Below are 12,142 nucleotides of genomic sequence, written 5' to 3' on the forward strand. Positions count from 1 at the left end.
CATTCTCTGTCCCTGATGTTCCAAAACTAAACAGGAACTCAACAAATGCTGATTCCCACCCTCCTTCCTTCCCCTCTTATGGAAGGGCATTGCTTTAGATTTCTGATTCAGAAAAGGAGGGTTGAATCTGAACTGAGTTTTAGTTTTCTCATCTATAAAATGAGAAAAGAAAAAGACATTTACATTGAGTTTGTTAGTAATCAGCCACCAGCCATTGGACTTGGCACTACTATATTAGGATTATTATCTCTAATCCTCCCCACAACTTGGTAGGAGAGGCATTATCACCTCTGCCTCACAGAGGAGGAAACTGAGGCTCAAGGAGGTGAAGAAACTTGCTCGAGGTTATGGGCTAAGGGTCAGAACTGGCTTCAAACCCAGGTCTCTCTAACCCGAAGCATTTGCTTTATTCTCTAAGATGCCACTACTGCTGCCATTACCACCACTACCACTGCGTGTTCTGTGCCAGTCTTGCCTTCTTCCCTTTTCCTCTGAGGCCACTGGACCCAATCGATGTGTATTTTTAGTGACTTTGAGCTTATTAACAAAAAGGAAACAAACATGTTTTAAAATAAGTTTATGACTTATTTTTAAATAGTCACTGATACAAGTTCATACGAGAATTTTTTAAAGGAGAGAATGAAAAGACAAAAAAAAAAAAAAAAAGAGGTCCTCTCAAATGGTACTGGAGACACAATCAGATTTAACATTCAATTTTATGAAAGCTCCTTCAATTAGACCTGCTAAGCATCAATCTTGTGCAATGAAGCGTACAAAATGGCAGAGAGTTACCCTTTTAGAGGATGATAATTTACAGTCACCTCCACCAACTCCAACCACCCATCCCCACTGGGCCATGAAGTTGTGTTGTCTTTTGGCCTCCATTTCACAGAGAAGGGGCTGATCAAAGGAGGGGCTGTCATTGCACCAGCTCTCGCCCTCCCCATGTGGGTGAATCAGCTCGGCCCAAGCTGGTAGAGTCAGGAAATAGTTCAGGTACCTCGAAAACAACTGTTTAAAGTGTTTGGGGGAAAATAAAGTGTTTTGGGGATGTCCCCAAGCCCCACTTGGCATGGGTAGCAAAGCTAGGGTGTCCTTTCCTTGCCTTTCCAACTCTTGGTCAAAATATGCTTCCTTGGGATGACTTAGAAGAGACTTGTTTGGGAATCACTTTTCTTTAACTTCCAGAATTCCTAACCAGGGTGCCTGAAGCAAGGGCTGGGTCTGTGAAATGACGCAGCTCCATTAGGAATGATGGAAACTATGTGAGCTGCTTTTAATAGCATCAAATATGGCACAGCACAGTCCTCCTTCTCCCTAGCCCCCACGTGCTGGTAGCCTGGCCCACATGTTCTGTGGCCCAGACTGAAAAGACAGTGGCTGTCTCTTTAGGGCAGCGATGGACCTGAATGTACTCGGGACACAGCATAGGAGGTTCAGGCATTAAGCTCCAGCCTGTCCCATGAGAGACCCAAATGTAATTTTCTGGCCCAAAAAAAAGAATCTTTGGCTTCTTTTTCTATCAGTGTAGAGGAGAACACAGAGCCTGGGACTCAACATGAGGAGATGTAGTCCTAGTTGCATCTGTCACATGCTGGCCATGTCTCCCCTCTCTCTGAGCCTCCTTTTCCTCTTCCACACAGCTCCTCACAACCCTTGCAGCACTAAAGTTCGATGATTCCCAAATCACGTTCACAATCACGAATTTCTCAGCCATGGCAGGGCTCTGCTGAATCTATAGCAGACCTCTCTGGAGCAGAATTAGGGACGGAGGAGCTAGAACTTCTTTTTCTATTTATCTTACATTTTAAACTTATTCTCATACTGTTCAAATATCGAATGTCTATATTTGTATAGTAGTACATATGTATAATTTGTAAATCAATTTGTAAATAAGATATTGGTAGCTCATGCTTTAAGGTTTGTTTGTTTGTTTGTTTGAGATGGAGTCTCCCTCTGTTGCCCAGGCTGGAATGCAGTGACACCATCTCAGCTCACTGCAACCTCTGCCTCCCAGGTTCCAGCGAGTCTCATGCCTCAGCCTCCCGGGTAGCTGGGACTACAGGTGTGCACCACCACACTCAGCGAATTTTTAAATTTTTAGTAGAGACGGGGTTTCACCATGTTGGCCAGGCTGGTCTTGAACTCCTGGCCTCACATGATCTGCCTGCCTCGGCCTCCCAAAGTCCTGGGATTACAGGTGTGAGCTACTTTGTCCAGGCTTAAGGTTTTTTGCTGAAGGGAGAGGAGGTTTTAAAAAAGTGTGGAGACCCACAGGGGGATGGGGAAGTCACCATGAGGCTCTGCTCACAGGCTGGGACCTCTGCCACTCCTGTCATGCTCTGGGCTCTCCACCGTCCTCCCAGAGGTGGATCACCAGAGCTCTGGGTGGAGAGACCAGGCCCAGGAGTAGAAAGAGAAGAGGCCTGGAGCTTCACTCCTCATTAGGTGTCTGCCTAATCTCTGTGAGTCTGTCTCCCCACGTTAATTAGGGGCAATAAAATACTCCCTATCTTTCAAGGTTATAGAAAAGATTAAATGAGATGATAGAGATGAAACGTGTGCTCAGTTCAAGTTGTCCCCTTCCCCCCACATAATTTGCCTGTCTGCACAGGACTCATTTTAGATGTCTAAAAGAGTGAGATTTTTCTTTTCTGGGAAATTCTATTTATTGACTTTATCGCGTCTCCTGTCTCACAGTTAAGCCTCCTTTACCAGACGCCAAAGTCCAGATCTACGTGTGGTTAGGTGCACAAGGCCAGCAGCAGGAGAGCGACGCTGGAGGAATCCTGCCTGGTCCTCCCAGCCCTCTGAGCGCCCCCCACTGCCAGGGGTTTGGGACGCATCCAGGATGCAGGATAGCATTCAAGGACACTTAGAAAAGAGTGTGCCTCCAGCAGGTCAGCCAGCCATCCCCACCAGTGCCCCCAGGACGGGATGGCTTGAGCTTTGCTCCCTCATTCCAAGTCCGTTGTCACACTCGGTGACACTGGGGATACATCTATTGTCGAAAGAAAGTCCCAGCTTTGTTGCTGTCTTTTTGGAGGCCTTGGGCAGGTCCCTCTATCTTTCTTGGCTTCAATGTCCTCTGTTATAAAAAGGGATGAGTAACAGCTGTGTTGCCAACCTCCTGGCCTTGGTCCACAGGCCAAACGAGATGCTTCTGAATGAAAATATATAGTAAGAAATGAAAAGGATTGTGACGAGTAAGCTTCTTGTTGGTCCAATCCGTGCCAGTCCATGCTCATTTCTTCATGAAAAGACCCACTGCTTTTTATAGGATGAGGAGGGGGAATGATTGGCAAGGCACTGACCAATCCCATTAGCTCTGAGAGGGGGATGATTTAGCATCACCTGCCTTATCAATCTCCCTGCTCTGCCTGCATCCTCAGCTTTTGGGGAGGTCAATTTCCGGCACACACAGAAAAGCCTGTGGCTGTGGCCGGGAACAATTGGCCACAGTGCTCCTCTCGTGTTGATCCTTTCATTTCCTCCTGCCGGGGACAGCGGTTCTAAGTTTTGCGCTACTCTTTTGGACTAATCACTTACAACAGCCCTGAGCACTCAGCCCCTCTCTCACTCTTGCTGTCCAGCTACTGCTCTGTATGGCAAGGTCACTAATTGGGACATGATCCCGGCCAAATGGCAAGAGAGATTCAAGGAGCCGGTTCCCTGGACCTCAGATATCCTGCCCCCAACTTTACAGCTCAGGCGGCCATGGAGGAAGCGTGAGTCACACTCGAGAGGTGAGGCCGCGGCTTACGAAAGGCTTCGGCAATGACATTTTTCACGCTTTTAATAAACCACTGTATTATTAGAACTTGCCAAAGCTGAATTTAATGAAAGTCTTAGGCCCTAAGGCCTGAATTTTTCTTTTGTGTCACAAAATGAAACCAACTGGTTCAATTCAAATTAACCCCAGAAAATGTGAAGGCTTTATATTTCTTTCTTCCCCCACCCTTCTTCTCTCTCTCTTTCTCTGCTCTCTCATTTTGAAATTTTTCTGTGGTTACAATCTCTTGGAAGAAAAGGAAATGTACAGGAGGAAGAAGAAATCAAACATGAGAAACATATTCAGATAGTTACAGCTTTCCCTATGGGATTCCTTAAGCAGAGTTACCCATCACTGATACAAGTTCATATGAGAATTTTTTAAAGGAGAGAATGAAAAGGCAAAAAAATAAAGAGGTCCTCTCAAATTGTACCGGAGACACAATTGGACTTAACATTCAATTTTATGAAAGAAAGCTCCTTCAATTAGACCTGCTAAGCATCAACCTTGTGCAATACCGGTGCCCCCAAACAAACAAACAAACAAACAAACAACCCTTCCAGAAATAATAAAATGACATGTTCTTTCTTTTTCAGATTTCTGAGGCTGAGCCTTTGGAAACTACCCTGGGGGTGAGGGGGACAGTATTAGGGGTGGTAAAGCAATGTGCCACTGGGCACCTGGCCTTCAACTATTCAGAAGCTACGGTGGCAGGAAATAGCTCAGCGGCAGCTTCCGTGTTTGCAGGAGCTAATGAAAAGACATCTTTTTTCCCCCTCACAGCTACGTTCATAAACAAATGTTCACTATCCAACCTTCACTCCCATTTGGCACATAGTTCCCAACAGAGCAGGCCTTCAAATGCCTCCTTGTCCTGTATGGAGCAGAAAGGTACAAGAGCTCAGCCTTCAAGGCCTTCCCTGCGGGCCTTCCTGAAGGCAGGTCAGTCAGCCTCAGGGGCACGCGACCCCCACTGGAACTACTGGACTAGAGTTACCCAAGATGTCGGGAGGGGAACGACGGCAGATGCCCTGCCTTCAGCATCTAGAGGCAGGCGGTTGAAGGGGGCTGGGAAAAACCCAGGCCCAGAGCTGCCTTTGTCTTGGCTGATTCCTCCTTTTGGGAATCGGGCTCAGCTCCCATTCCTGCAGGGAAGTCCCTGCTTGGCATCAAGGCTGGCCTCAGGCATAAGATCCTAATTATTTGAATGGTATTTGTTTTCATAGCTCTTTTTTTTTTTTTAAATGTGTCCAGGTCGATGGCATTTTAATGCCTTATTAAACAGGGGTTTTACAGCAGTCTGTCTGTTCAGTCTCTGGGCCCACGCCTGCACTTTGTGTGCAGGGATTTTATCCTTCCTGCTGGCCGAAAATATTTTCCGAATTCCCTATAAAAGTTTTCGAGATTTCCTAAGACAAATAGAGCTCCACCAGCTCTAAAATGACCTTGATGCAGTCGGAATTATATTCAGACACAGGCGTTCTCCCCTGTTTACACAAAGAACTGAACCTCGCTTGTACTCATTAACTGCCGTTATGAGGACACCAAGTTTGCTCCACGAATGTGCTGGTGCATAAAAACACGACTGTACCTGGGATGGCTCACCAGCGTCCCATACTTTACTGGTTTCTTCCATCCTCTCAGATGGCTGCCTTGGCTTTGAAGGCGGCATCAATAAAGCCTGTCCTGGATGCGGTTTCCATAAGAGTGGGCAGCAGCTCCCAGCTGAGGGAGCAGCCAGGCCTGTAGCGGGAACATGGCTGTCGTGAAGACCACAGAGCCAGCTCCTTTTGTTTCCTTGCCAGTGTTTAAACCTTTATGAAAATGAATTGTCTTTTTGGAAAGAAGCTGGATTTAGAAAATATTATGATAAGCCACGAGTCAGGCCACTTAGTGTTATGGAAAAAGCCTAGAACAGACATGGATTCAAATCTCCTTTCTGACATGCTGTAGGGTGTGATCTTGGGCAAAATAAAAATAAAAAATAGTACCAAGTTCTTTATTTTAAAAAATGGGGGAAATTATATATGTATATGTCTCAGGGTGGTTATGAGAATTGAAATGAAGTAAAGTGGCTGGGCGTGGTGGCTCACGCCTGTAATCCCAGCACTTCGAAAGGCTGAGGCAGGTGATCACCTGAGGTCAGGAGTTCGAGACCAGCCTGGCTAACATGGCAAAACCCCATCTCTATTAAAAATACAAAAATTAGCTGGGCTTGGTGGCAGGCGTCTCTAATCCCAGCTACTTGGGAGGCTGAGGCAGAAGAATCACTTGAACCTGGGAGACGGAGGCTGCAGTGAGCCGAGATCGTGCCACTGCACTCCAGCCTGGGCAACACAGCAAGACTCTGTCTCAAAAAAGAAAAAGAAAAAGAAATGAAGTAACGTATATAAAGCACTGAGGGCAATGACTGGCAAGAGTAATTGTAAATAGTAGCTACTATCTCCATTTCCTGAGGGTCCTTAGGACTCAGATGGGCAGAAGCACAGCCACTGTGTGTCCTGAGCCTTTGATAAGGATTCTGGAGGTGGGAGGGGAAAGAAGGTCTCAGAGACTGAGTGTCAACTCTGGGCCAGATACAGTGGTAGGCAGTGAAACTAGAATTTAAATTCCAGTCTGACATCAAGATCTGCAAGGACTGGTTCCACTATGCAGATTGGGGAAAGTGTTGAAATTAAACATGGGGAATTATGTCAGCTGCCTGCAACACAGCCTAAGCCTGAACCAAGCCAGATGGGGCTCATTTTGCGTAGGTGGCATTAAAAAACCCCTCCAATGGTAACTGTGTAGCCACCAGGAAGCTGCCTCTGGATTTATATTTTGCTGGGTCATTTTTCAGCGTTCCCTTTTGGTGGTGTTTCACTAAAAATGCCACATTTAGTATTTAAGGCAGACAGACAAACACCCTGGGAAGGAGTTGGTAGGGATGTCCAGCCCATTCAGAACATTCCTGCTTATTCCATGTCTGCTGGTATTAAGCACATCCCAACCAAAGATGGAGGGTTGTCTAATGGCTGCAATACAAAAGGACAATTAACCAGGGGTCATGTTTATGCTTCTATGGTTAGAACCAGTCATTTATTTAACTAAGACTTTCATGGAATCAATGAATACTCTCAATTTCAAGGACAATTGTATGTTTCATTCCTTGAAACTCTATTTGATTCTTTTTCAAGTCAGCTTAGTCTTAAAAAGTATTGCTTTTTCTGATGTTCGCAATCTCTTCTTTTTTGCATTTAATTATCGTAAACAATTTTAAAATAATCTCTAGATGATAATTCTGTTATCTGAGGTTCTTGTGGGGAGGAGGTGACTAATCTAACTGCCATTTATTGGGTCTAGTGATATTTCACAACAGATATTTATCTTTTATTGTTTTATAATTTTGTGAGAATTCATTCTAAGCTAGGCTTTATCTCCTGTCAGATTCCTTCAGAAAAGTTTTGTTTGCTTTTGAAGATTAACCTCTTATGTTGATTTTTAGTTTGGAGATTGTTAGACTATGCAGGAAGTATAAATTCAGACGTGAAAACCAACAAAGGACAAAATTTCTTTGTCTTGTGCTGAGTGAGAGGGTTTTTTTAATTTTATTTTTTATTTTTTATTTTTATTTGAGACAGTCTCACACTGTTGCCCAGGTTGGAGTGCAGTGGCACCATCTCGGCTCACTGCAATCTCTGCCTCCTGGGTTCAAGCGATTCTCGTACCTCAGACTCCCAAGTAGCTGGTACTAGAGGCTCGCACCACCACGCCCAGCTAATTTTTGTATTTTTAGTAGAGACAGGGTTTCACCACATGTCACCCATGCTGGTCTCCAACTCCTGACCTCAAGTGACCCGCCCGCCTTGGCCTCCCAAAGTGCTGGGATTATAGGCGTGAACCACTGCTCCTGGCTGGCGTGGGAGTTTTGGGGGGGTTTTCAGTTATTCATAAGCCTCAGTATCAACTCCTTTAATTTCTTGTCCCCATATGTCAGTTAAAACTCAAGCTCCTGGCTGTCTTGAAGAAGAAGAAAACTGGAAGGGTCTTACACTACAACAGGACTTATCATAAAGCCATAGCAGTTTAGGCTGGTGCAAAGGTAGATGAATGGGCCACTGAACAGAACAGAAAGTCCAGAAACAGATGCATACACATATGATACCTGAATTAGGAAAAGGGTGGCACTGCAGTGGAAAAGGGTGGTGCCGGGCCAATCGAATATCCCTATGGAACAAAATGAAGTTTGAGTCCTGACTCATACCATACACAAAAAATAACTTCCAGATTGTTTGTGATCTATATATGAACTGAAAACAATAGAATACTTAAAAGAAAACATAAAATAATATCTCCATGACCTTAGACTAAGCAGAGAGTTCTTAAAGAGGACACAGAAAATACTGTCATAATGGAAAACTGACAGATTGGTCTATATTGAAATAAAAATATGTGTGTATCAAAAGATCCGCTATGATAACAACAAGAAAGCACAGAATAGAAGATATTGAAAACTCAAATGTGGAATGTATTTTTAAAAACTTCTGTAAATCAATAAGAAAAATGCAGACAACCCAATAGAAAAATGGGCAAAAGACTTGTAAGGGCTGTTTGCAAAAGAGGATACTCAACTTGCCAAGAAACATATGAAAAGGTGCTCAACTTCAATAGCCATCTGGAAATTGCAAATTATGACTGCAATACTGCTGTACTCCCACCAGAATAGCTAATAAAAGAAGGTAATACTGAGTGTTAGTGGAACTTTCATCCACTGCTGGTGGAAATGTAAATCGGTACAACCACTTTGGAAAATTGTTTGTCAGTATCTACTAAACTGTCAGTATCCTATAACTATGTTTAGTAGGAACATACCCTATGGCCAAGCAACTTCCCTCTTAGTTATATCCAAAAGAAATGTATACATATTCTTTACAAAAGGCATGTATAAACAACCCAAATGTTTATCTGCAGTAGAAAGAATAAATTGTGGAATTCATACAGCAGTGGGAATGAAATCAGTTACAACTAAATGCAAAAGCATAGCTAAATCTTACAAACATCATGTTATGCAACAGAAGCCAGGCTTAAATGAGTACACACCTCATGTTTTCATTATACAGAGTCCAAACAGGCAGAGCTCCTTCAATGTTGTTAGAAGTTAGAATAGAGATTTCCTTGGAGGGATGAGTAGTGACTGAATAGGTTACAAGCAGGGGGCTCTGGAGTGGTGGTAAAAGTCTGTTTCTTGGTATGGGTACTAATTACACGGTTGTGTTCACTTTGTGAAAATACATTCAGGTATATAACTTTAACTTGAGCAAATTTTTGAATGCCTGTTACACTTAAAAATACTTTACTCAAGCCGGGCACGGTGGCTCACGCCTGTAATCCCAGCACTTTGGAAGGCCGAGGCGGGTGGATCATGAGGTCGGGAGATCGAGACCATCCTGGCTAACACGGTGAAACCCCATCTCTACGAAAAATACAAAAAATTAGCCGGGCGTGGTGGCGGGCGTCTGTAGCCCCAGCTACTTGGGAGGCCGAGGCAGGAGAATGGCGTGAACCTGGGAGGCGGAGCTTGCAGTGAGCTGAGATCGTGCCACTGCACTCCAGCCTGGGCGACACAGCAAGACTCTGTCTCAAAAAAAAAAAAAACTTTACTCAAAATAAGTTTATTTTTAAAAAATAATCTTCTGGGTGGTGTGGCTCACCCCTGTAAACCCAGCACTTTGAGAGGCCTAGGCAGGAGGATCATTTAAGCCCAGCCTGGGTAACATAGCGATACCCCATGTCTACTAAAAATTTTTTAAAAACAGCCAGTCGGAGTGGCACACACCTATTGTCCTAGCTACTTGGGAGGCTGAGGTGGGAGGATCATTTGAGCCCAGGAGTTCAAGGCTGTAGTGAGCTATGGTTGCACCACTGCACTCCAACTTGAGTGACAGAGTAAGACCCTGTCTCTAAAAAATAACAATAATAATAACCATAATCTTTAACCAATTATTAACAGAAAAACAGAATTTAAGCCCTTTTATTAATAACACAGGTTCTCTTACCCCGGGTAGTCCCAGCATCAGCTTAAAGGCACAACACCTTTAGTTTGTACATTTTTGGTCTTTGAGGGTTTCTTTTACCTTCCTGCAAGTTCAGTTGTGTATTTAAGTGAACGTTGCTATATTTTTAATCCATCTTCCAAGAGTTTTCTGAGCAGGAGTATTTTCAGGTTATCTAAGTCACAATATTGCCAAAATCAGAAGTTTTCTATGAAAAGGTGCTCAACTTCAGTAGTCATCAGGGAAATACAAATTATAGCCACAATGCATACCATTATGCCCCTGTTTTTTAAAATTTCCATAAGCATTTTTACTTCCCAAATGGCTCTGTTCTAACTGAAACAGGGATCTAGGCTGAGTCAACCATGAGACAAAAGACACTGGTGATTTAGAATAGTCTTCAGTTCACAAATGATTCTTTAAACGTCATCCAGGACTCACAGATGAGCCAAGTGCCTTCCTTGTTGTACCGGGTAACCTATCTGTCAGTGAAAAGGTGGGGAGAGAGTAATGATAGGAGAGAGGGAACTCTGATTAGAAAGAGTTTGCTTTCTGTGTCTTTTGGCCATAGTGTGTTTGAGAATGCTGGTTCAGATCCCTTTTTGAAAGGTCTGATGATAAAATGTGCTGAGATGGAGCAAATAAATTTAATAGGCATACGGACACTGAATCTTGTGGAACTATTAGTCTTCAGGTTGGCAGGGAGAGGGTTAGATTAATATTGATATAGAGATATTTTCTCTTTAGTTCACCAAGTGATTATTTCTTTCTGTTGAGTCTCTAAAGTTTTAGTCAAATTGAGAAAAATGTCCAAAAACAGGATGAATCAGGTAGTTTCAGGCCTCTGCCTCTGTGCTGAGCTGTCTAGTATATTTCATGTGGGAAACAGACGGCGGACATGGTCCTGTAGTCTAGGAGCATGTTCTTTAACTGGGCACTCAGAAGTAGCACGTGAGCAGTAATGGCAACAATGAGGGGTATAATTACCACCCACAACATTGGCCATATGAAAGAAATTCCCCTGACTTCCTTCCTCTGCATCTCCAAACTTAGTTCATTCTTTGTTTTTATTGTGCATGGCATTTATTTTAATACTTTTCCACTATATTTTCTAAGTGGTTATTTCTGAGATGTAGTAGGAAAACGGTTTTTAATTTGTAAAGGACTACTATGACTTCCTTGAGTCTAGAAGTTTTTATTTGTTTCCTTTAGATTGTCTAGTTAATCTTGTCATTTTCAAATTATAGTCACATGTCAGTTAACAATGGGACACATTCTGAGAAAGGTGTTGTTATGCAAACATCAGAGAGTGTATTCACACAAACCTAGATGGAATAGCCTACTACACACTCAGGCTATGTGCAACAGCCTGTTGCTCCTACGCTACAAACCCGTATAGCATGTTACTGTACTGTATAATATAAGCAATTGGAATATAATGGTAAATATTTGTGGATCTAAACATATTTGAACATAGAAATGGTGTAGTCAATATATAGTATAAAAGATTTTAAAAATGGTACACCTGTGTAGGGCGCTTACCATGAATGGATCTTGCAGGACTGCAAATTGGTCTGGGTGAGTGAGTGGTGAGTGAATGTGAAGGCCTAGGACATTACTATACACTACTGTAGACTTTATAAATGCTGTACATTTAGGCAACACTAAATTTATTTTTTAATAATAATTTTGTTTTTTGAGACAGGGTCTCGCTTTGTCACCCAGGTTGGAGTGCAGTGGCGAGATCATGGCTCACTGCAGCCTTGACCTCCCAGGCTCAGGTGATCTTCCCACCTTAGCCTCCTGGGTAGCTGGGACTACAGGGACACGCCACCACACCCAGCTAATTTTTGTATTTTTTGTAGAGACAGGGTTTCGCCATGTTGCCCAGGCGGGTCTTGAATTCCTGGGCTCCAGTGATCTGCCCACCTCGGCCTCCCAAAGTGCTGGGATTGCAGGTGTGGGCCACCATGCCCAGCTTTAATAATAAATTAACCTTAGTTTACTGTAGCTTTTTATTTTGTAGATGTTTTAATTTTTAATTTTTTCAACTTTTTGACTCTTTTGTAATAAACAATACTTAGCTTAAAACACAAACCCACTGTACAACCGTACAAAAATATTTTATTTCATTCTATTTTTATAAGCTTTTTTCTATTTTTAAAATTATTTATTTATTTTGCTTTTAAAACATTTTCGGTTAAACATGAAGACACAAACACACACCTTAGCCTAGGCCTACACAGGGTCAGGATCATCAGCATCACTGTCTTCCACTTTCATGTCTTGTCCCACTGGAAGGTCTTCAGGGGCAGTAACACACAGGGTGCTGTCATCT

This window comes from Mandrillus leucophaeus, unplaced genomic scaffold (genome assembly GCF_000951045.1).
Source record: "Mandrillus leucophaeus isolate KB7577 unplaced genomic scaffold, Mleu.le_1.0 Scaffold20, whole genome shotgun sequence".
In the NCBI taxonomy this organism is placed as follows: Eukaryota; Metazoa; Chordata; class Mammalia; order Primates; family Cercopithecidae; genus Mandrillus; species Mandrillus leucophaeus.